This window comes from Leucopleurus acutus, assembly GCF_964270905.1.
Source record: "Leucopleurus acutus genome assembly, chromosome: 16".
NCBI lineage: Eukaryota > Metazoa > Chordata > Mammalia > Artiodactyla > Delphinidae > Leucopleurus > Leucopleurus acutus.
The window spans coordinates 34637807-34662547 of record NC_139158.1 but is presented as its reverse complement, the minus strand read 5'-3'; the positions used below and the strand labels follow the sequence as shown (position 1 = coordinate 34662547).

Sequence of the window (24741 nt, the reverse complement as noted above, 5' to 3'; positions counted from 1 at the left end):
CCTTGTCACCAGTGGGTAAACCAGGGAAAGAGATGTGGGGGGCCTGAGAGGAGTAGACCATACTCCTTCTACCCCAGGCTGCTTGGGCCACCAGAGGGTTTACGGTGAGGGTAGGGAGCATGCGGGGGAGCAGAGCTTTGACTTGGTTACAAGGTGAAGGATTTACTCTGAGCCAAACTGAGTCTTCAGGCCAAAAATGAGGCTGTGTTAACAACACAAGTGATTTCAAAGTCATGAAAATATTAAATGATTTGCTCCCCAGCAGAAAGCTAGATTTTGACAAAGCTTGGTAAAATTGTTAGGAAAATAATTTTATGTACACTCACCAATGAGTTAACAATAAGATGGACCCATCTCACTAAATAGCTTCTGTTGTAAAGCAGCTCCTCAACCAGGACTGGGCACATAGTATGAGCTTCATAGATTTCTGGTTCCATGAAAGACTGACCTGCTTATTTGGGGAGCAAGTATTTTCCTTCATCTTGGCTATTAACTTGAGGGCTGTTCTGGGACACTTCTTGTATCACCCAAGATTTGGATGTTATGAAAAACACTGTAAAGTTCATTGGCTTTAAAAGAACGAAGAGAGGGTGCTGGTGTAACGGTGTCAATTTGGTATGGAGAACAAATTACAGGGAAGAATTGTGGGATAGTGGCACCTGGGTTGTGGCTATCTGGTCTACAAATGGGCAGAAAAGTATAACTAAGCATAATGCCAAAACTTCCCATGTACCATTTGAGAGAGAGAAGCAGGAAACAAATTTGGAAGTTGTAGGGGATGCTGTTGGTACCCCACCAAGATCCCCTTACTGGGCCTGCACCCACACACATTTCTGTGAGGGTGGCTACTAATGTTTCTCAGTTCCCCCATGTTCTGGAAAATTCCCTTGCCAAGTGGCCAAGTCCTGCCTCACCTGGGCAGGTATCCTATACTGCTCCTCTATCCCCAGCAGCTCATGGCCAGTGATTGACTTCAGGACATAAAGCCAGCTCCCTGGCTTCAGGGTGGGATGACTTGGGGGTGCAGTTCATGTTCCAGTGCTCCCCGTGAGATCAGGCTGAAGCTGGTCTCCAGCTGAGGCCACGTCTCACTTAGGTCCTCCTCCTGCCCTGTCAGTTTTCCTCACTCCCATCTCCTGAGAACTCTCCCTCAATACATTATGAGCACCACATCCCTGCCTCAGGCTCTGCTTTTAGGAAGCTTGACTTAAGACAGAAGTCTTAATACTAAGTACTTTGCGAGGTTCCAGAAGCTCTGCTATCCATAGCTGTAGGTGAAATATTGTCCCCTCTGCCCTCCAGCATTCATTTCCTATTTTGAGATCCAGTTTTATTTTCTCTAAAGCACTTTCCCCAACCTGAAATTACCTTAATTTGCTTACTTTTTTACTATCTAGTTCTCTCCTCTAGAATGTGAGCTCTGGGAAATCAGGGGCTGTGCTGATCTTGTTGAACGTACTTTTCCTGGGACCTAGAACAGGCCTGGCTCAGAGTAAGTGCTGACTGCTGATTAAATGTGGGTTGAATGAATGCATGAATCATGTCTCCTTTTAGGGGTGGAAAACCCATCCTATTCTCACTCTTGATTAACTTATGGAAATAGTTACAGAAATGCTTTTGTTTTTGGGTTCTAGCATCTTATTTGTAACCTCTACAGGTAACACATTTTCCTTTCTGATAGTAGAATTTCTATGGTTGCTTTAACTTGCAAATCCTCTAATATTTATTGCATTTCTGATTGGCATTAGACATAATTCTCAGTTTTTAGCGACGGTACTTTAACATCCGTGTAAACTGACTTTGCTGTCAAGTATGGAATTGACTGGAAGGATGAAGCTTCTAACGTTTTGTAGAACATAGTTTGACTATTTTATTATTTAGAATAAGCTGACATTGACATTGTGAGGGTCTTAGACAGCCCTGCATATCCAGCATGTTAAATCTCAGATGTTCCCAACTTGAAATTGTTTTCTTGTGCTGTGTTCTCAACACATATTGTTTCTTTCTTTCTTTTTTTTTTTTTGTGGTACGCGGGCCTCTCACTGTTGTGGCCTCTCCGTTGTGGAGCACAGGCTCCGGACGTGCAGGCTCAGCGGCCATGGCTCACGGGCCCAGCCGCTCCGTGGCATGTGGGATCTTCCCTGACTGGGGCACGAACCCGTGTACCCTGCATCGGCAGGCGGACTCTCAACCACTTGCGCCACCAGGGAAGCCCTCTTTTTTTTTTTTTAATTTATTTATTTGGCTGCGTTGGGTCTCCGCTGCTGCATGTGGGCTTTCTCTAGTTGCAGCGAGCGGGGGCTACTCTTCGCTGAGGTGTGCGGGCTTCTCATTGTGGTGGCTTCTCTTGTTGCGGGGCATGGGCTCTAGGCACGTGGGCTTCAGTAGTTGTGGCATGTGCGCTCAGTAGTTGTGGCTCATGGGCTCTAGAGCACAGGCTCAGTAGTTGTGGCGCACGGACCCAAGTTGTTCCGTGGCATGTGGGATCCTCCTGGACCAGGGACTGAACCAGTGTGCCCGGCATTGGCAGGTGGATTCTTAACCACTGCGCTGCCAGGGAAGTCCCTCAAAACATACTCTTTCTTTAAAGGTATCCCAAGCTGTAGTCTTAGGAAACTGTGATTTTTCTCACTTGGTCCCATAGGAATTTGAGGATTTATGCTGCTTTGTGAAATGAGCTTCAGAGAGAAATGTGTGTGTGAGCATGTGTACACACAGACACAGACACACATACACACACAATTGACTCTCTTTATTTGGGACCTATGATAAGCAAAAGTGCTATTTTCTACAGATTGTTTCTACTTCTGAGAAACAATCTCAGCACTTAATTGGATGCAAAAGAGTGGGTATTTACTATTCTACCCTTTAATTAGCATAATCAGTGTTTCCAGTAGCAATAGCAGTTGGAAAATCGCTAGTTTTACTGGGTGCATTATCCTTCCTTAGTGTAGTGTTGCATCAGTGTGGCTATTACTCTTAAGCTGCTTCTTTAAAACAAGAGTTGGTACTTCTTATGGCAAAGCCTGACTGTTGGGTTTTGTACAGAATCTACCAAAACTCTTCAGAACCAATCGTTAAGGAAAGAGTTTTAGTTTGTTTTTTTCTGTCTTGTTTCCTTTTTTAGGGGACTGAATTAATGTCAAAAAGCGCACGGGTTTTAGGAAGGCCTGTGAAGTGTTCATCACAGTTGTGCTTTGGTGGAGAGTATATTTAGTGGTTTAGGGAAAGGAGTTAGTTACTTGTTCTAGGGAATGGCTGAGAGGAAAGAGATGGACTCCATGTTTTTGAAATTCAGAAGTTGAGGTTGGTTCTGAGTGTTTTCATTGCTTTTCTGTATTCTGGAGGCGTCACTGAACAGAAGGAAGCTAGATGGCCAAGATTCTGTGTTTTCTCCCCCTCCCACACATTTTCGGAGGTCGGATTATTATTCTCAGAATCTTTATGATGTGTGATAGACACGGATTGAGCCAATACTGGGATGCATTATGTTTCTATTAATACTTTTCTAAGCAGAAGCTGACGGCACCCTCTTTCTCACACCTCTTCCAAGTTTGGAAGCTATTGTCTGGAGACCTGGCTGACACCGAGAACCGTAGCTGCCCTCCCCACCCTCTCTCCAAATCCCCTCCTGGTGGTAGCCTACCATGGTCCGGTCTTGGAAGACATGAGAATCTCACCCATATCATCCCTCTGCCATTTCACATCTTAATATGATCTGTGGCTCTTCCATAGAGAGGAGAAACATGCTCCTAGGTTTTTATGGTTTTCCTGGGTCTCACAGTCATGGCTGTCTGCCTTTCTCTGAGAATTAGGGCTTACTGAACTTGGTGAAACACCTCAGCCATTGATCAGGTTCAGTTATTCCAGGAGCTCATTTAAAATCCCAGCCTGCTCTCATTGGAGCCTCTCTGTTCATAGCCTGACCATTGGGGAAGTCCTGATGGAGTGGATACACTCGTGGACCATGGATGGTGGAGACAAAAGTGGTTGGGAATCCCATCTCCTAGGCATCATCTGCCAAGGGACACCGATTCTCATGAATCATGATGGACTCTGGCAGTATTAATGTCACTGACGGAAAACATTTTAGTCCTATTAAAGGTTAACGCATCAGTCTCCACAAAGCCTGCCTGGAAGAGACTCAGAAGAAGGAAGGAATTTTCCAATGATGGGTACAGGGCAGGCCACCCTTCTGCAACCCTGCCCGACAATGCAGATGTGTCCCCGAATGGCATTTGGCATTTGTGCCCCTGTTTCTGGGGTGGGAGGGGTTGACCTGGGGCCGCAGGTTTGCTCTGATTACAGGAGCTTTTGCACCACCTCCTCAGGGAGCTGGCTGATGGCCCTGTCCTGGGCAGGAGCTGCTAACAGCAGAACGCGATGAACCAACTTGACATTCGCTTGCCAAACAAGTGGTGTGTTGTCAGTCGCCTGGCCCTGCACCAGACCCTCTTTTTGCACAACTGCTTATGAATTCAGCAAAGAAGAAAAGCACTCTGATTATGAATTGAGCAGGAGGAAACAAAGCCCTGCAAATAAATGACAAGGAGACAAGAACCATGTATAAGAAAACACCAGGAAGGGAGAATGCCACCAGAAGCCTCATGCCAGTGAACAAACTCCTTAGCAAGAGAGGCCCTGGGTTTTGAATAGTGAATTAAGGAAGACTATCCAGACCTTCTTAGCAGCTAGGCAGATACAAGATTCACTCCGAAATCCATGACTAAATGCTTTGGCCACTGAAGAAATATTATGTCATGGTTAAGAGTTAAGAGTTGCTGAACCCAGAGTGAGTTCAAATCCTAGCTCTGCCTCTCACTAACTTTGTGACTGTGAGAAGTTGTGGTATCACCTGGTGCCTCAGTTTACTCATTTGTTAAAGGGGCATAACCTTAGCACCCACCTCAGGGTTGTGATAAATTAATATACGTAAAGAACTTAAATCAGGGCCTGGTGCCTAGTGAGTGTTATGGTTGTTATTTTTCTTGTATGGACAGTTTATTTGCATGGTCTATGCCTCAAAGTTTAAAAATGTTAGGGCTTCCCTGGTGGCGCAGTGGTTGAGAGTCCGCCTGCCGATGCAGGGGACACGGGTTCGTGCCCTGGTCTGGGAGGACCCCACATGCCGCAGAGCGGCTGGGCCCGTGAGCCATGGCCACTGAGCCTGCGCATCCGGAACCTGTGCTCCGCAACGGGAGAGGCCACAACAGTGAGAAGCCTGTGTACCGCAAAAAAAAAAAAAAAAAAAAGTGACAGAAGAGGAAGGACTCTAGAGCCCAACACTTAATGAACCTGAGGTAGAGTAGGGTCATTGACAGCCCCCTGTGATTCTTCTAGAGCTGTGTTGTCCAATATGGTAGCCCCTCGCCTGTGTAGTATTTAGATTTAAATTGAAATTAATTAAAATGAAATACAATTAAACATTCAGTTTCTCAGTCTTACCAGTCACATTTCAAGGGCTCAATTACCACCTGTGGTTTGTGGCTTCCACATTGGACCATGCAGAATAGAACATGTCCATTATCACAGAATGTTCCATTGGATAGTTCTGGCCTACAGCTGTAGTGACCTGTAGCTGAAGTCCTGCTAAAATGGTTCAGCTTCCATTCATAAGAATGATCATTTCAAGCAGTTAGTGCCAAACAACTTACATGCGTTATCACAGTTAATCCTTCCAACAAGCCTATGAAGCAGGGATTCTGGCCATCCTCATTCTATGGGTGGGGCAAATCAAGCACAGAGTGGAGGTCATTGCTGAAGGTCACATAGCTGGAGAAGGGTGGAGCTGGTTGGACCCTGCTCTGGGAGTATAAGTCCACAGACTGTTCTGAGCTGCTGCAATTATACCCCCTTGCAATGTAATGTGCACGGCATGGGCTGGGAGCACAGAGATGAAGTGTCAGGACCCGAGGAAGCTTTGGAGCCAAGGCTGGTGTCTTGGGGGAAGAGGAGGAGGATCTGTTCTGAAGTGATGACTCTGGAAGCTCATTGAGAAAATTCAAAAGCTGGCAACAGGTTTGGGGCTGGGAGTTCAACGCACTAATTTCATTTCTGCCTTTTCAAAGCAATAATGAGTGGCTGCTGGGATACTTTCAAGCAAATGTTCTCATCAGAGCTTTTCATGCCTTGAGTGGTCCACTTTGTTCCTAAGGGATTTTATGCCTAAGTCAGAGGCAAGTGTATGAAGAGATATTTATTAAAGAGCTTCTGGGTCCAGACCCTATGATGAGCCCTGGAGGTACAATCATGATTAAGCCAACTCTGCCCTCATGGAGCCTCATCCATCCATAACAGCTAAAACTTACTGAGATATGCCTTAAGTGCACATCTTATTTAATCCTTACATGAACTCTATTAAATAAGAGCATCATCATGATCCCTATACCACATTTAGGGAAACAGATGCTTAGAGAGGTTAAGTCATTTGCCCAAGGCCACACAACGTCTAACCCGCCACCCACATGCCTAGGAATGAGAGACGATGTCCCAGGAAGTCAGCCCAGGGTTTCTGGTGGTACCTGTCTCTGGGCTGTGATCCAGAGGGGGAGAATGCCATTGTCCTACCACTCAGTCTTGTTCTGTGTGGTCTTGATGGAATACTTCCAGAGTGTCTCTGTGTTAAACATCATGTTGTGAATGACTCTGTGATCTTCGATCCAGCAACCTTGGGAATAAAGGAGAGAAGGTACTGTTAAGTTCTATGAACGGATGCTGCCAGGGGTGTCCATGTGTTCTTAAGACCACCTCCCCCAGCATCCTTCTGGTTGGCCTACTTAATCCTGGGGCTGTCCCTCTGGGCTTCAGACTTGTTTCTCTGGGATGCAAACATTGGCAGCCACAAAGGAAGAGTCATCACATCTCACACCTGTCAGATTGGATCTGCTCCCTGGAACAGACCTCACAGCCCTGGGAGAAGTTGGTGGAAGCTGATGAGGGAGCGGGGAAGGCAGGGGGTGGGGAGGCCAAGTTCCTCGGGTTATTCTGTGTCCAGAAGCTGAGAACCTGGGATTTGGACACTTCCTGTGGGATGAGTTTCCTCATTTGCTTGTGACGATATGATTCTGTATGGAACATCCAGTGGGCCTGATTCTCGGCAAACATCCCAGGGTTTCTCCTAGGATTCCTATGGGCTGCACTGTTTGAAGCAACCAAGGGAATCAGGAGGGATTTCATTCTTTCTTTCTTTCTTTCTTTTTTTTTGCCACGTGGCATGTGGGATCCTCATTCCCTGACAAGGGATCAAACCCGCCCCCCCCAGCCCCCGCCTCACATTGGAAGTGTGGTCTTAACCACTGGACCACCAGGGAAGTCCCAGGAAGGATTTCTAGACGTAGATGGGTGCAGACTTATTTCTTTCTGCTTAGGGAAAGAAGACAGATACTGGGGGAATGTAAGCTAGATTGTTCTTGAGAACATAGCAATTGAACCAGATATGGAAAAAACCCCTGTGATCTTACATTGCACCAGTGAAAAGGGGACTGCACGTGGAGGCCAGTCTAAAGAGGGAGTTGAAAGATCCAAGGAGAGAGCTGAGTGTCCACTCCCTCGCCTCCTGGGAGATGGAGCCTCTGGGTGACCCTACTGACTGTAATAAGATAGCAATGATGTCTCCAATGTCCATGGTAAGAGGGACATTCTGTGACTAGAACTTGATGGTCATGGGCACAGAGAAGGGAAAAGCTCTCCACTTGGTCAGAGTCGCTGCCAGACTGCTGGTGGGTAAAGTCCCCCTAGGGTGGCCAAAGCTTTCAATGGGGAAGAAGCAAACACAGTTGTGTTTTTATTGTTTCTGCCTTGCTGGCAGGCCTGACAACCAACCACGAGTGGGGTCACCAGAAAGAAGTTGTGCTGCTGCCAGGGATTGGGACCTCGAGGTGTCAAGATTTGGTCAGGGATCAAGTCAGACTGTTGACAGGGGAAGAGCATGGACTTAGAGTCCATGAGAGCTGGGTGCCAACCCTGACTTGGCTTCTGAACTTGCTGTGTGAACTTGAACAAGCCTTAGTTTGCATGTGTAATGGGGGGTAGGTCTGTGTGATGGAATCATGGCACACATTTACCATCATGCCATACGCCAACGCCTTTTTCTGAGTTACTTCGGGAACATTAACTCATCTAAAGCTCCCAATAGCCCTGTAAGGTGGGAACTATTATAGCCCCCTTAGAGCTTTCCCTCTTTGCAGGAAACAGAGGCACAGAGTTTACTCGAGGTCATAAGGCAGAGTTCGGTGTGGAACCTGGGAAATTTGATTACAGCCCCTGCTCCTCCCTACCCCAGGTAAAATTAACATAAAATTAACCATTACCTTTTTTTTTTTGGGCTGCACAGCGCGGCATGTGGGATCTTAGTCCCCAACCAGGGATTGAACCTGCACCCCCTACAGTGGAAGTAAGGAGTCTTAACCACTGGGCCTCCAGGGAAGTCCCAACCATTAACATTTTATTTTTAAAAATTTTTATTTATTTAGTTTTTGGGCTGCGTTGGGTCTTTGTTGCTGCGCGTGGGCTTTTCTCTGGTTGCGTCAAGTGGGAGCTACTCTTCGTTGCGCTGTGCGGGCTTCTCATTGCGGTGGCTTCTCTTGTTGCAGAGCATGGACTCTAGGTGTGCGGGCTTCAGTAGTTGTGGCACGTGGTCTCAGTAGTTGTGGACGTGGTCTCAGTAGTTGTGGACGTGGTCTCAGTAGTTGTGGCTCGTGGGCTCTTGAGCGCAGACTCAGTAGTTGTGGTGCACAAACTTAGTTGCTTCGCAGCACGTGGGATCTTCCCAGACTAGGGCTCGAACCCTTGTCCCCTGCATTGGCAGGTGGATTCTTAACCACTGTGCCACCAGGGAAGCCCCATTAACATTTTAAAATGAACAATTCTGTGACATTTAGTACATTCACAATGTTGTGCAACCTCTTTCTAGTTCTAGTACATTTTCATCACCCCCAAAAGAGACTCTACCTGCTAGCAGTCACTCCACAGCCTTCCGTTCCCACGGCCTCTGGCGGCCTCTAATCTGCTTTCTGTCTCTATGGATTTACTTATTCTGGACATTTCATAGAAATGGACTCATACAATATGTGGCCTTTTGTGTCTGGCTTCTTTCACTGAGAATCATGTTTCCCAGCTTCATCCCCATCATAGCATGAATCTATACTTCATTCCTTTTTATGGCTGCATAATATTCCATTGTCTGGATAGACCAGAATTTGTTTATCCGTCCATCAATTGATAGACATTTGGGTTGTTTCCATTTCTTGGCTGCTATGGATAATGCTGCTATGAACATTCATGTGCAAGTAACTGTTTCAGTCCCTGCTTTCAATTCTCTTAGGTCTAAACCTAGGAGTAGAATTCCTGGGTAATATGGTAACTCTATGTTTAACTTTTTGAGGAACTACCAAACTATTTTCCACAGTGGCTGCATCGTTTTACATTCCCACTACCAATGTTCAAGGGTTCCAGTTTCCCCACATCCTTGCCAGCACTTGCTATTTTCCTTTTTTTGATTATGGGCAACTTAGCAGGTATCAGTATCTCATTGTGGTTTTTAGTTGCATTTCCCGAATGCCTGATGATGTTGAGCATTACACCCTGTGAATACCATGAGTGAGAGTACTCTGTTAGGGGTAGGTAGAAGCCAAATGGGCAGGAATCTTTGGAGCCTCACAAATGAATAATGGAAGGCTCTTGAAATCTACAAGAAACCCTCCTGTTGTTACAGCTTCCTGATGGCTGAGCCATGCCATGGCAGCAGACAACATGGAAGCACAGAGGTAATTTACCCAGGGAGTGCTTCTTTGCCTTTTTTTTTTTTTTTAATCTGTAGTATCCTGAATCCCGGTCTATGTGACTCTCCACCCAGTAAAGAGAAAAAAAAAAATCCCTCCGGAATTATGAACACCTGCCATTTCACCTGTTGTAGTGTTTCTCCATGGTATTTTCTACCATCAACATTAGAATCAATTGAGTAGCTTGTTAAAAACACACATTCCCAGGTCCCCACTGTAGCCCTTGCTGAATTTACAGTCATGGGGTGGGGTCCAGGAGTCTGCATTTTAACAACCTCTCCAGGTGGTTTTAGTGCCTGCTGACATGTCAGAACCACTGGTTCAGGGGCTGTTTGTCATTCACACTTGCATGTGGATTAGTTCCAGCAGACTGCCCCTTGCTCCAAAATCTGGGTTGACAGTAGCCCACTGCCCCCCTCCTTAAGGGACCAGCGGGAGGGCAGGCAGCCATCAGAACCTGGATCACTGTGGTATCTGGGGAAATATGGGGATCCAGAGCCACTGGGAGGATGTGGCAGGAGGGATTGGAGGAAGCCACGGGCAAAGAAACTTCCTTTTCCCTCAACCTATGGATTCTGGCTTCCATGCCCTGGGGCCCAGAGGTCAATTATAGCATCAGTTAAGTAGGCTAGCCTGGAAACCAATCATAGCATCCATTTTCCCCTCAAAGCGATATTACACAAGTTTCAAACAACTAACCTAAAATGAGCTCAGGGAGCATGACCCTTCCATTCTGTGGCATGGCTCGTCCCAGTAGTTGTACAAAGGGAATTGTCTCCATGGTGTTTGGGTTATTTCCACCCTTGACACTTAAAGGCATGTTCTAAATCCAGCCGGTGACTGGGGACCACTCATGAGACCCAGCAGTTTCCACTGCCATGTTGGTTCCTCCTTCCTGCTTCTCAGGCCTCTTTATCCCGGTCAAGGGCCAGTTATGGAACGTGGGCAAAACAAGACAGAGGAGAGGGGAAGCTAAGAAACAAGCAGCTGCAGGGAGCAGCTATCATGGTTTTACTTGAATTGCATTTTCTATTCTGGAGACCATGGGGGAGACCTGGCTGGAAAAACTACGTGAAGGCGATAGTGTTGGCTGTGCCTGGAGTTCCAGAGACTGCAAAGGAGCTGGTTTCACTTGGGTCACGTGATGCTGCACAAGTGGGGCTGGGCTTGGAGGCAGGACACCTGGCCTTGGCTCTTGTAAGCCCTTGCTCTCTCTCTGGGCCTCAGTTTCCCTGTATGTAGAATGAGTGTGGTTAATGGTTTCCAAGGGCCTTTCTGGCTGTATCATTCTGAGAGTCTGTCATTACTGTCATTTCAGTGTCTGGTGACGTGGGTAATTGTGCAAGTGAAACAGGAAGTAGGATGAGCTCTCCTAGTGAATGGGATTCCTGCTGCTTGCTAATTATGCTTTAATCAGGGTACAATGCATACTCCCACACTGTATCAGTTATGGCAAGGTACAGGTATTTCACCCAGCCGAACATTTCAGGTCTGGGAAAGAACCAAGCTAGATTCAACTCCTTCTCCTGGTTCTCAGGGACTGATGTTTATTTATTTCCAAATACTTGCACAGTGAATTTAGGAAACCAGGAAGTCTAGAGTTTGATCCAACCCCTTACTTTCTCCCTCCCTTTCTCAAATATTTTGAGCCAAGTACTGTCTTAAACTGTCTCATGGTATTTACACTCTAGGGGGCGGGAGAGAGTTAAAAAATAGAGTGTGTTGGTGCCTGCAGTACTCACAGGTATTTTCTCTTGGAATTCCCCTACTCATAGGCCCTGCTGAAAGGCAGGTTTAGGCACCGTATTTGTACCAAGTCTCTTCCCTGTGTTCAGTTGGTTGGCCGGAAACCCAATTCTGTCTTTCTCAATACTTGAACCAAGAGACACAGTAACTAACCAGCTGGTGGTGGGCTCTGCTGTCTCCCATGAGGAACTCTGCTGTCTCCCATGAGACTACCAAGTCTCTTCCCTGTGTTCAGTTGGTTGGCCGGAAACCCAATTCTGTCTTTCTCAATACTTGAACCAAGAGACACAGTAACTAACCAGCTGGTGGTGGGCTCTGCTGTCTCCCATGAGGAACCAGTAGCGAAAAGAGAAAGGTGGTCACGAGCGAGGGAAGCAGACAAGAAAGCCCATGGGGCTGATAAGAAAGACCACAGGGCTTCTGAGAGCCAGAGGAGGAAGTTTGGTTTCTATAATTGCAGTTTCTATTCCCTGATTCCCTCTAATTTGGTTCCCATGCTCATGAGTTTGCCTGATAGAGCCTTGCCTTCTGTTTCTTACAACTGTTGCTCCCTGACGTGGCTGAGAGTAGGGCTGTGCCTTATTTATTTTGGTGTTTCCCTGGCACAAAGCAGAGACCTGTGCCCTTAGTAGGCATTCAACAAATGTTTGTTGGATTTAATTGAACAAATTCCATCCCATCCTCTGCCCCATATGTAGGTGGCCAGGTACAAACTGAAGAAATAGGAAGCAGACCTTGATTTAGTCCAAAGTCAACTTGGGAAAAAAATACTGTAGTGGGATGAAAATAAACCTATACATAATAGTTAAATCATTAAATAAACCTATAAATTAAACCTTTAGTGGAATTAAAATAAAATGCATAACCTAATATACTCAATAAGAGCATCTCCCTTCCCCCCTGCAAACATTTGCTCAATTCCTACCTACTAATTTTCAGGTGGAACAGTAACTATTTGCCAATAGACCATTTGGGCATAGACACACTTTATTATGCATTCAGTTGTTTAACAATATTTTAAGGACCTACTTGTTTCATTCAGTAGTTCCTTTGAACCAACCTACCATATTAAGCTGTAAACATGTCTTCATTTTCCTCCTGATTTGTGGGGTCCAGTGCTTCATTAAGTTCACATTCCCCAAACCAAAGAAGAAAGGTCTTATTAACCAGCTAGTATGAAATCAATGAGGAAGAATAGCTGCTAAATCAAGTCAACCAACCACCTTAAATCAACCCAGTGCTCCAATCTCAAGCAGACAAGCTCATTCAGACCTACAGCCAAGACATTGGTGGAAAAACAGCCCCCACTGGAGCTCAAAACCACACTTACCCAAGTCTACACATTCAGAGTCCCACCCACTGATGATTCACTAGACCTGTAATAAAAGTGCTGGGGATGAGAACAGGTGGCTCAGTGCACCAGTTGAAATTTAAAACCTTATCAACTCCTGCTGCAGACATGAGGCTTGACCCCAACAGGACACTCCACGATGGGAGCCCTTTTCTGGACGGGGAAATAAGACCCTAGTGCCCATTTTACCAAACCGCTCTTGCTCATGTGTAAGTGCAGATGTAAAGTGCTGACTGCTTCTTTTTTGGCATTGCTTTTTAATTATGGCCATCAATAAATCATTCTATCCTTGAACAAGACTTGAGAATGGCCCTAAGGCAGAGGCACGATTCCTCAGGAACTAGGCCAACAGAGAATGGGTTGCTCACTCCTCACCTCTTCCTTTAATCCGCTGTCAGAAACAGAAATGTTCTCTCTTCAAGAAGCCTTGGAAGCAGACGGAAGCAGACGGCTGCACTTGCGTTCCATCTGGGAAGTCTGTTAATACACAGTTCTACCCTTGGCCTGCCTTACCAGCCACTGTCACAGAAACGGGATCTCCCCTCTCTTCTGCATTTTTTTCTCACTTCATTTCCCCCTCTTACTGGTGTAGTGGGCTGAATGGTGCCCCCCACCCCTCCTCAAGGATATGTCCATATTCTTATTCTCAGAACCTGTGAGTGTTGCCTTATTTGGAAACAGGGTCTTTGCAGTTGTAATTCAGTTAAGGATTTTGAGATGAGGAGATTATCCTAGATTATCTGTGTGGGCTCTAAGTGCAAAGATAAGTGTCCTTACAAGAGGCAGAAGAGGAGAAGGCACAGACAGAGAAGGCAATGTGACCACAGAAGCAGAGATTGGAGTGATGTGGCCACAAGCCCAGGAATGCTGGCAGCCATCAGAATTGGAAGAGGCAAGGAAGGCTTCTTCCCTGGAGCCTCCAGAGGGAACACAGCCCACTGACACCTTGATTTTGGACTACTGGCCTCCAGACTTTCTGTTGCTTTAAGCCACCCAGTTTATGGTACTTTGTTACAGCAGCCACAAGAAACGAATACATCTGAGCCCTCAGTCTCCGGTGGTTCCAGTTTCTCCTCTCATTCAAGGCCTTGGAATCCTGAGCAGTCATGATTTTTTGCTCCACTGCTCTGGTGTTTTGGGCCAACCCTTCCTCTGTGTGACGCATGGACCTGCAGCACTGGTATCATCTGGGAGCTTGTTGGAAATGCAGACTCTCAGGCCCCACCCCAGACCCACTGAACCGGAGTCTGCATTTTAACCAGATCTCCAGGTGATTCATATACATGTTCAAAATTGAGAAGCACTGGTAGGAGAAACTCTAAGGTGTCAATCAGATCTTTTCTCCAAGTATCCTAGTTTCTTCATGTCATATCTGTTAAATACGACATGGAGGTTTTGTAAAAACAGGCCAAACTCTTAGGTTAGAACTGCATGCTGATGTGTTATGCATAATATGACATGATGTCTGAAATTTGCTATAAAAGATTCAAGGAAGGAAAGAAGGAAGGAAGGAAGGAAGGAAAGGAAGGAGGAAAGACAGGGCCTTGGGTGAGGACAGTGGAACAAGACTGGCAAAATGTGGACACATTTTTGCAGCTCAGTGCTAGGTACACGGGGCTTCATTGTGCAATTTTCTCTGCTTTTTTCTGCAAGGTGGAAATTTCCCTAGTGAAAAGTTAGGAATATCCTAGTTTCCCAGCCTTCCTTATTTTCAGTTTTTTCCCATGAATCCATTTTTATCCCTTCGTGGAAATGGCTGGTGTTGGAGGGACATCTTTTCTATCTCAGTCTATGGTTTTCTTTGCTCTGTTTGTTCATGTTTGTGGTTTTGCTGGCTTTCAGGACTTTTTTCAGCAGAAAATTGTTTCTGGGGGAGCAGGATGGGAGCTGATTAAGGTTTATGGCATCTTCTAACTGGGTTTCCAACAACATCTGCTGGGCTTGTGTTGTTACCGGCAGCAGGAATTTAATTTCCTTTCTCTTTCCCTACCTCTCTTACTTCTTTCAGATTTTTTGTTCACTGGCTAGAGTATCATGTATGTGACCTTTGGCTCTCTGATTTACATGTGATTTGCATATTACAATCTAGTCCAGAGGTTCTCAATTAGGGGGTGATTTTTACCTCCCAAGGAACATGGGGCAGTGTCTGGACACATTTTTGATAGGCACAACTAGGAGAGGGATGCTGCTGGAATCTAGTGAGTAGAGGCCAGGGATGCTGCTAAACACTCCACAACACACAGGACAGCCCCCCCCAAGGCAAAGAAGGATCTGGCCCCAAATATCAATAGCGGGACGTTGAGAAACCCTGATCTAGTCTTAAAGATCATCCAAGCGCATTTCACCACACTTTTTTTGCTCTGTCCCATGAAGGAGAGGTGGACTCATGACTGATTACAACATCTCTGAGGAATTTTTACTTCTTACAAGTTGATTTTGAGATAGAATATAAGTGACTGCTCATTTGTGCAAGTTGTGCCCTGCACACCTTCAGGGGACACCATCCACATAGTATTCATGAAAACAACCCTTTCAGAATTGTGAAGCACATGGTCTACACAGCTATAAGTGGTTGCTCCAATTTTGGGGTTGCCCTGGGGGTTCTGGAACTGGGAGAGACTTTATTTCTGGCCACCATGAGCCCTGAGCATGCCAGAGAGTGTCCTTTCAAGAAAAGAGGAAATGTGGAACTTTGAGGACCTCACTTGCATTATTCTAGACCATTGTCTCGTTGTGGAACGTCTCCTTTTCACCCCTGGGCCATATCCATTTGACTAGATCTAAAATTGTCAGATTATAATATCATGGCTTTTGTTTGAAACATGGTGGTGATGGCTTCTTATTTTCAGTCAGTTCCTTGGGGGAGGAAATACAAGCTGCTGCCATAAGACTTCCTATCCACCCACTATTTGCTTGGCGCGATTTCCATAGTTTCAGCAGCATAACTTATTCTTGCTGGTCTTCAATCACTTTGCAATAAAAACTGTGATTGCAAAAATGTTCATTGTCATTACCAGTGATGGAGCAGTAAGTACAGGCTTCTGGAGAGGGAGAGGGAATTGCGTGACTTAAACTAGCAGAATGAGTTGCTCACCCCCAGAGAATGGCTTTTCATTTTGGCAAGGTCTGAGGGAAATTATGACAGAGTTCAGTGACACAGAGGGACAGTGCTGGGAGGTGTGGTCACTGAATCCACTGGGAGCCTGTGCCCTGTGGGCAGCCCCATGGATGGAGTTGGGGTTTCTTGGGACTCAGTAGTACTCTGGGTCATCGACTGCAACTCGCCCCATCCCCACGCTGTTGGGCTCAGGCTGGGTGGTAGATCACTGAGCTTTCTGCCAGTCCTTCCATTGTTCCTCCATCTGATAACAGTCCCTGACTTTCCACTTGGGACCCACTACCATCCCCCCACAATGGGTGATGTGGTTTGTGTGGGACTTGCCATTCCCCACCCTGACCTGGGGGTGGGCATGTGGTCCCAGCTTGGGTGGTCAGCATCATTCCATCCCCCCACAGAGATTGGTTCTGAGAAGCAAATTGGTCCAATGACAGTCAATCTTGGGAATTTTGTGGTCACTCTTAGGAAAGAGAAATAGAGAGGAGGAGAGGGAGAAGTAAAGAGAGAGCTTGATCGTTCTGATGATATAATTTGAGGATCTGGATGTAGCCATGCCTGTAACTATCAATTAATTATGTGTTATGGTTTGAACTGTGCTCCTCAAAAAAGATATGTTGGAGTCCTAAACCCCAGAGCCTCAGAATGTGACCTTATTTCGAAACAGGGTCATTGTAGAGGTGAGGTCCTACTAGAGTAGGGTGGGCCCCTAATCTGAGTGACTGGTGTTCTTATAATAATATGGTCATGTGAAGACGGAGACACAGGAAGAACTCCATGGTTTGGATGGAGGGTTGGAGGGATGCATCTACAAGCCAAGGAATGCCAAAGATCACCAGCGAACCACAAGAAGCTAGGAAGAGACAAAGGATTCCCTACAGCTTTCAGAGGGAGTATTGCTCTATCAACACCTTGATTTCAAACTTCTGGCCTCTAGACTGTGAGACAATAAATTTCTGTTGTTTTAAGCCACATAGTTTGTGGTGCTTTGTTATGGCAGCCCTAGGAGATTAGTATAAGTACTTTCAAATTAATAATCTTCCTCTTCCTCCTCCTTCTTCAAAATCATCATCATTATCATCGCCTTTGTCTAAGCAATAGAGAGGGTCTCCTATGGATGTGGAGACTGTGATGTGGGGTGTCCAGCCTCCATGGTCAGTAAGTGTCCCTCTTGCATCAGCCCCTAGGCCTCCAGGGTTAGACCATAATTCTGGGGCTTTCTGGAGCTCCATGCTGGGGCATCATCCTGTTACCTGTTGCCTTTACACAAAGACTGATGCTCACCCCCTGGTTGTCTGGGCCCCATCCAAGACCTATTCATGGTAGGCAGAATTAAGATGGCCCCAAGATTCCTGCCTCGGTTATATACACCTTGTATAATTCCCTCCCCTTGCACATGGGTGGACCTGTGGCTGGCTTCTAACCAGTGGACATGGAAAAGTTGAAGGGATTTTGCAGATGTAACTAAGGGCCCTAATCAGTTCACTGTGAGTTAATCCAAAGGGAGATTATCCCAGGTGGGCCTGACCTCCTCAGGTGTGCTCTTAGCAGAGGGTCTGGACCCAAGCTGCCATGGGTTCTACAGCTGCAAGGAAATGAAGTCTTCCAACAATTGCGTAAGCTTGGGAGAGGACCCCGAGCCTCAGATGAGACACCACCTCAGCCGGCACCTTGATTGCAGCCTTGTAAGACCCTGAGCAGAGGACTAAATTCAGCTATGCTCGGACTCCTGACGACAGAGAGATAATAAATGGGTGTTGTTCTAAGTTGCAAAGTTTGTGGTTAATTTTTATGCAGCCATAGAAAATGAATACGGCATTCCATTTTAAGGAACTACCAGGTGCTGTGGCCAAGACCCCTGTGTGTGTGTGTGTGTGTGTGTGTGTGTACGTACATGGAGGTGGGGGATGATGAAGGGTGGGGGATGGAGCCAGGTGGGAAGGAGAAAACTACCTTGGAGGAAGTAATTGCCCTTCTTATGAGAGAGAAGAGCAGTTTGAGCAACATGCAGACCTGCCCAGTGCCCAGCCCTGGGAGCTGGAGGGAGAACATCGCCCCCAGTGTCAGGTCTTGGGAGCCTCCACCCTAGACAGAGGCCCCACTTCCACTGTCTTGCAGGTGGTGCTGGGGGCCAAATACTTGGAGGAAAAACACACCCTTTATAAAGATGCAAAGATTTTCTCACGTGAAGAGATGATGAGGTAGGATATTTTGAATTAATAGTCAGCTTTATTTTTAAAATCCTCTCTCCTGTATTCTTTCCTTCATTCAAACAGTCAGGATTTTTGTTTTTCATGCTCCGAGGAAAGGATGCCATGGGAGAAAGTGGAGAAAGCAGAGACTCCTTCTGGCTTTGGGGTGTCACACGCTCAGCCCATTGTGGGAGCCATGGAGGAGTTCGGGTGTAGAGGAAGGTTTGGGGGGGACCCAGGGGAGTAAGAGCAAATCTCTCCTGTCTGATTCCCTGAGAGAGGAAGGAAAGAGGTGGAAGGATCCCCAAGAAAGGGGCTGTTTGTCCTTTACTCTGGTGGAACTCCAGAGAGAAGGAAACACCCCCCTCAAAAGATCTGTGGGATTTGGGAGCAGAAAGGGTGGGAGCCCGAGCTGTGCGTCAAGCCCTAGAAAGACGGCCAGACCCTGGAGACATGTAAGTGTGTAGCTGGCCACCATCTACACTGCTTGGCCCAACAAGAGATGCTCAAACAGTATTCGTCAACTGAAAGGATGAATACATTGTAAGCCCTCTACAAATTCTCCGGGAAGACTTTCTTCACCAGCATCAGGAAAGCCGATGAGGGTCCATGTGATTCTAGCTCTGGGGTGAGGGCTCAGCTATTCACCACACCTGACAGCCCCCAGGCATGGAGAGGCCCTGCTGCCCAGATGTGGACCCAGGGGGCCCAGAGTTCTGACCCAACGAGCCAAGTCAGCTAAGCCTTATGACCAGGGCATGGCCTCTCCCTGCCGTGCTCCCTGCCTGGGACCACCTGGTCCCTGGCCCCTTGGACTCTGTCTAGGAAGCTTGGAGGGGTGGTTACGTGGCTTCTCAGACCTGAGCCCTTATGGGAGCTGCCTCCTTGTGCAGCTGAGCTGAGAATCAGGGAAGCAGCATCATTTCCTCACCTCTCCTCTGAGTTAACTTGCCCCAAGGTGTTCGTAAGAACTCCATTTAATTAGTCGTTGGACCCAGAGAGCCCCTTTTATCATACTTTGTGTCAGGCCTACCCCTGGAATCTGAAGAGGTCTTTGGGTGCTGGCAGCACCAATTTTTATCCATTATTTTTTCTGTTACGGATGATGCTTTTCCAGTGGACTGGAGTCAGACAGAGGTCGGCTTGAGCCCAGCTCATGAAGACAAGTGCTGGTGCTTTTGCTGGTTCTAGGGTGGCATCTGTGTCATTAATACAGCATATTCAGGGTGTCTACCCGCTGCCTGGGAGCTCTGAGGATGTGCAACATTTAAAGGTATTTGGAATACCTTTGGACTACTTAATTAGAAGGAAGGACACCAGAGGGCTGTAGGGCTGCTAGAGGCAAGGATTGAGGACCAGTGTCTGGAACCGTCCAGGGCTGAGTTCAAATCCTGCTTCTGCCCCTCAGCTGCTGTGGGACCTCAGGAGAGATTTGTACATTCATGGACCTTGGATATCTCAGTTGTTCTGACTTCTTATCACTGTTACGAGAATCGAAGGATATGATGATCGTGGTACTTGCTGAGCATTTTTGTAAGCCAAGTAGTGGTTCAACCACTCAAGACAGGGGTTTTCAGGACTTCCCTGATGGTGCAGTGGTTAAGAATCTGCCTGCCAATGCAGGAGACACAGGTTCAAGCCCTGGTCTGGGAAGATTCCACATGCTGCAGAGCAACTAAGCTTGTGCACCACAACTACTGAGTCTGTGCTCAAGAGCCCACGAGCCACAACTACTGAGCCCTCGTGCTACAACTACTGAAGCCCACGCTCCTAGAGCCCGTGCTCCACAACAAGAGAAGCCACTGCAATGAGAAGCACGCTCATTGCAATGAAAAGTAACCCCTGCTTGCCTCAACTAGAGAAAGCCTGAGCGCAGCAACGAAGACCCAATGCAGCCAATAAATAAATAAATAAAATAAATTTATATATATATTAACAAAAGACGGGTTTTCAGCTGGGGGCCAATTTGTCTCCCAGGCAGCTTTGGGCAGTGTCTGGGGACATTCTTGGGAGGAGGGGGCACTCCTGGCACCTAGAGGATAGAGACCAGGGATGCTGTCCAACATCCCACAGTGCACAGGATGGCCCCCACCACAGAGAACCATCTGGTCCCAAATGTCAGTAGTGCTGAGGCTGCAAAACCCGTTTTAAAGCAGTGACTCTCCACCAACTCAATAAATGGCAGGTCAGTTATAAATAAGGGGGACAGAGGAACATGTTTTTTCTATAAGGGGTGAATTAAAAAGAGTACCTTATATATATAAATTTTGTTATTTATAGGCAATACATCCACATGGTCCAAGATCTAAAAGGTACACAGGATGTACAATCCAAAGTCTCCCTTCTACCTCGTCCTCTTCCTGGAGGAATCAGTGTTACCAATTTCTTCTTTTTAGAGGTCCTCTGTGCATCTATAAGCAATTGTATGCACATGTATACACACATGTTATACACACACACATGCATGCTACACATATTCTTTGCATCTTGCTTTTGTCACTTAATCCATCTTGGAGATAACTTCTTACTGGACACAAAAAGCTTCCTCAGTTTTTCTTTTAAAGGTGACAGAGTATGCCATTCTATGCATGTCCAGTATTTTACTTAACCACTTCTCTCTGGATGAATAGTCACGTTGTTTCTATTTTCTTTTGCTCTTACAAACACTAATGTAATGAATATCTTTGTATGTACATCATTTTCCACCAAGCAAGTATGTAATGGTAGGATAGAGTCCTACAAGTGGAATTGCCAAATAAGAAAGTTCTGTGCATTTGTAATTGTGTGGGATGTTGTCAAATTATGCTCCACTGAAGCTGTACCTGTTTCCATTCCCTGCTGGCAGTGAATGTAGGAGAGGTGTTGGGGGGATTTTGTAATTTAAAAAATTTGCTCTCACTGTTTGTATCTTCTCATCAGAAGCCTTCTGGGAATAAATAAAAGGTGAGTGTGCCTTACCTTACAATATTTTGTGCCCATTGTATTTTCAGCATTCAGGGACCCAGAGTCTGCCCATGGGAGATCTTTTAAGTGTTATGAAGTTAATGCCCCTGGAAAGTGGCGTTCGCTTTCTCCAGAAACGGGCTCTTTAGTTCCTGCTTCCTGGTGCTAATAGTTCCCGAATGACTTGCCTCTCAAAGAGTTTACATGTAGGAAAATCTCTCTCAGCAATCTCTCTCTGAGTGGTTGCTCAGCTTTATTTTTTGAGTTTCTGATTCAAACGCACCTTTGAGAGTTAGGTGGAAGTGATGAAAACCTCTTCCAGCAAAAAGGCACCGGCAGTTTGCCCATCATGTCAGAGGTTCCCAGAGCTGCCCTCGGACCCCAGTGAGTGGCTCTCTGGGTGGGGGTGAGGTTCATACTACCAGCACCCCTCCTTGCCCTGCTAGAGGGGTCTGCAGATTCCCAGCTCAGAACTGGGCAGAACCAGTTTTGTGTGGCCAGGGACACCCTTGTTCCTAGACTGGCTTCTCCTTTCCCACTTTCTGACCGAGTGACTGGTCAGTTACTCAGCTTTGCTGAGTCATCGTTTTCTCACCTGTGGCCGGGGACAGTGCTTGCTTTGCAGTATTGTACTGGTGATAATGGAGGCAAAGCACCTGGCACAGAGCCCTGCATCAGGCTCACATTTGAGAAATGGAAGCTAATGTTAGTCTTATTGTAGTGGAATCCTTTGCATCCTGACTGCCTCCTTTTCTTATTTTTTTTCCTTTTCTTCCCCCATCCTCAAAGATTTTTATTTAATTGTTATGTGGTAGGGCCAAGTATTTTTATTTTTTAAAAAATTAATTAATTTTTTGGCTGCGTTGGGTCTCTTTTGCTGTGCACAGGCTTTCTCTAGTTGCAACGAGCCGTGGCTACCCTTCCTTGTAGTGCGTGGTCTTCTCATTGTGGTGGCTTCTCTTGTTGCAGAGCATGGGGTCCAGGTGCGCAGGCTCAGCGGTTGTGGCTTGAGGGCTCTAGAGCACGGGCTCAGTAGTTGTGGCACACGGGCTTAGTTGCTCTGAGGTATGCTGGATCTTCCCGGACCAGGGCTCGAACCCGTCTCCCCTGCATTGGCAGGCGGATTCTTAATCACTGCACCACCAGGGAAGTCCCTATTCTCAAATTTTTATTGGAGTGTAGTTGATTTGCAATGTTGTGTTAGTTTCAGCTGTACAGCAAAGTGAATCAGTTATACATATACATATATCCACTCTTTTTTTTTTTGCGGTACGCGGGCCTCTCCCTGTTGTGGCCTCTCCCTTTGCGGAGCACAGGCTCCAGATGCGCAGGCTCAGCGGCCATGGCTCACGGACCCAGCCGCTCTGCGGCACGTGGGATCTTCCTGGACCGGGGCACGAACCCGTGTCCCCTGCATTGGCAGGCGGACTCTCAACCACTGCGCCACCAGGAAAGCCCTTTTTTTTTTTTTTTTAAGATTCTTTTCCCATATAGGCCATTATAGAGTATTGAGTAGAGTTCACTGTGCTATACCGCAGGTTCTTATTAGTTATCTGTCTTATGTATAGTAATGTGTAAATGTCTTTCTGTCTCTCTTTTAGATTGGAATCTCTTTATTTGCTTAGTGGCAACTGAGATTCTGGAACAATCACGTTCCTTTCTGTCACAAAGACCTTGTGCATGCTGTTCCCTCTGCCTGGAATGCTTTTCCTTCCTCTGGACTCCTGAGGTCTCTTTCACTCGCAGCTCAACTGCCCCTTCCTCAGAGAACCCTTCCCTGCCTCTCTGAGTTCAAGTCAATTTGCCCTTGCTGTCTTCTCCTGGAGAAGCTCTTCTCTTTCTTCTTGGTGCCTCTCTGACTTGTAATGACATCTGTTGGTGTGTTTACTTGTCTAATGTCTGTCTGTCTCCCCCGTTGGATAACATGCTTCAGGTGAGCTGGAGGGACCAGCTTAGGCAAAGGCCCTGAGGCCGGTGGGAGCTGGTTGGAGGCCCAGGCAGGGGACCTTTGTGATCTGGAGGGAAGCTTGTGAGGGGAAGAGAGATGAGAGAGGTCAGGAGAGAGCAGGTCGGGGGCCAGGCCATGGGGACCTTCTGGATCACTGAAAGACAAAATTTGAATTCTCTTCAAAGATCATACGTGTCCCTCCAATGCACCAGTATTAAGCAGAGGAGTAACCTGATCTAACTGATTACTTTAAACTTTAATGTTTTATTATTTTTATAAAATTCTTTTAATGATTTACTTTTTAAAAAGATCACCGGCCACGATGTGAAAGGCGGGGTGGAGGGTAGGGTGGAGGGTAGGGTGGAGGGTAGGCTGGGCCCGGGCTTTGGGGAGATCCCTTAGGAGGCTGCAGCCGTGGTCCCCATTCTGCCTGAAGGCCATGGGTTCTAGAAACAGCCCTGTGCGTCCCTTAGTATTCTAAGCTAGTGCTTCTTCCAGGGGGTGACCCCAAGTGGCATTGGCTGCCTCGGTCTCCCCAGAGATGACTGAGAATCAGCTCTGTTTCAGGGAACTACAGATGCGGGGTTTCCGCCCACATCATGGCCTGGCTGCAGGGCGGAGCTTACCTGAGGTGGTGGTGAAATGAGACGGGGAGGTCATTGTCATGAAGGGCGGTGTGAGGTACTTGGCCTTCACGCCCTCCCGGCCAGGTGGTCCATGTTGGGGGTGTCCGCGTCCTGGTCGTAGTCCTAGCGGAACCCATGAAAGGAGATCAGCAGCAGCTTGTGGAAGCTCTTCCTCCTGGGATGGGGTGGCAGCTGGCCCAGCCCAACAGGACGGGCAGCAGCAATGCTAAGGCCCTGGGCCCCGTCATGTCCCCAGTGCCTCACACGCTCACATCGCTGAGTTCACGGCCTGCTCCCACTTTCTCCCTTTTTTTTAATCTGCAGTTGATCAAAGTCCACATTGATAATTCTGCTCCAGCTCTGCTGTGGATTAGAACACCTGGAGCGTAACGAGTTGGCACGTTCGACGTGATGGAAAAGTTCTGGAGGTGGATGGTGGTGGCGGCTGCACAGCACTGTGAATGCACTTAATGCCGCTGCACTGTGCACTTTAAAAAGGTAGAAAATGCTAAATATTATGTGTATTTTACCACGATAAAAAAAGACAAACAGTGTGAAATATTTTGGACTCTTACACGAATTCCACTATTGTGAACATTTGGAGAACAAATTAGATTGGAGCTTTCCTTTACTCAATATAGCCTGTTTTTATAGGGAGAACAAATTACTGTTCATTATGACTATGGAAACAGCCACTGTGGATTGAGTGCCCAGAGGGCTGGGAACTGTATATACATCATCTATTCTATCCCATTTAATTTTTTTGAAACCCTAGAAAGATTATTAGTTGAAAATTCCCTATAAGAATTACAAAAAATCATTGTGGTCCAATAACAATAAAATTTACCATTTTTTATAGGTCAGAAACTTGGTTCTGTATAAAGAAAGGAAGAACATCAAAGAAGGAATAAGTAAAGGTAAATGTAAAATTAAAACTTTTGTTTTCCTTCTGTTTAGTTGATCTAACAGGTAATAGTTTGTTCACACTAGTAATAACAACAAGGTATTTAATTATGTATATATCATATGTATGTGTATATA

The 24741-nt window shown here is 46.5% G+C and overlaps 1 pseudogene across 1 annotated transcript in view; it reads right to left on the bottom strand.

Annotated features, from left to right (window-relative positions):
• The window catches only part of LOC309973480 (ectonucleotide pyrophosphatase/phosphodiesterase family member 7-like), a 31952-nt pseudogene extending 8004 nt beyond the window's left edge, over nt 1-23948 (bottom strand). Inside the window, exons 1-2 of the transcript in view lie at nt 23701-23948; nt 6522-6667 (exon numbers count right to left, since the gene is read on the bottom strand). The product of the transcript in view is annotated as an ectonucleotide pyrophosphatase/phosphodiesterase family member 7-like (transcript). The remainder of the gene's footprint in view (nt 1-6521; nt 6668-23700) is intronic.
• Nucleotides 23949-24741: the final 793 nt, after the last annotated feature.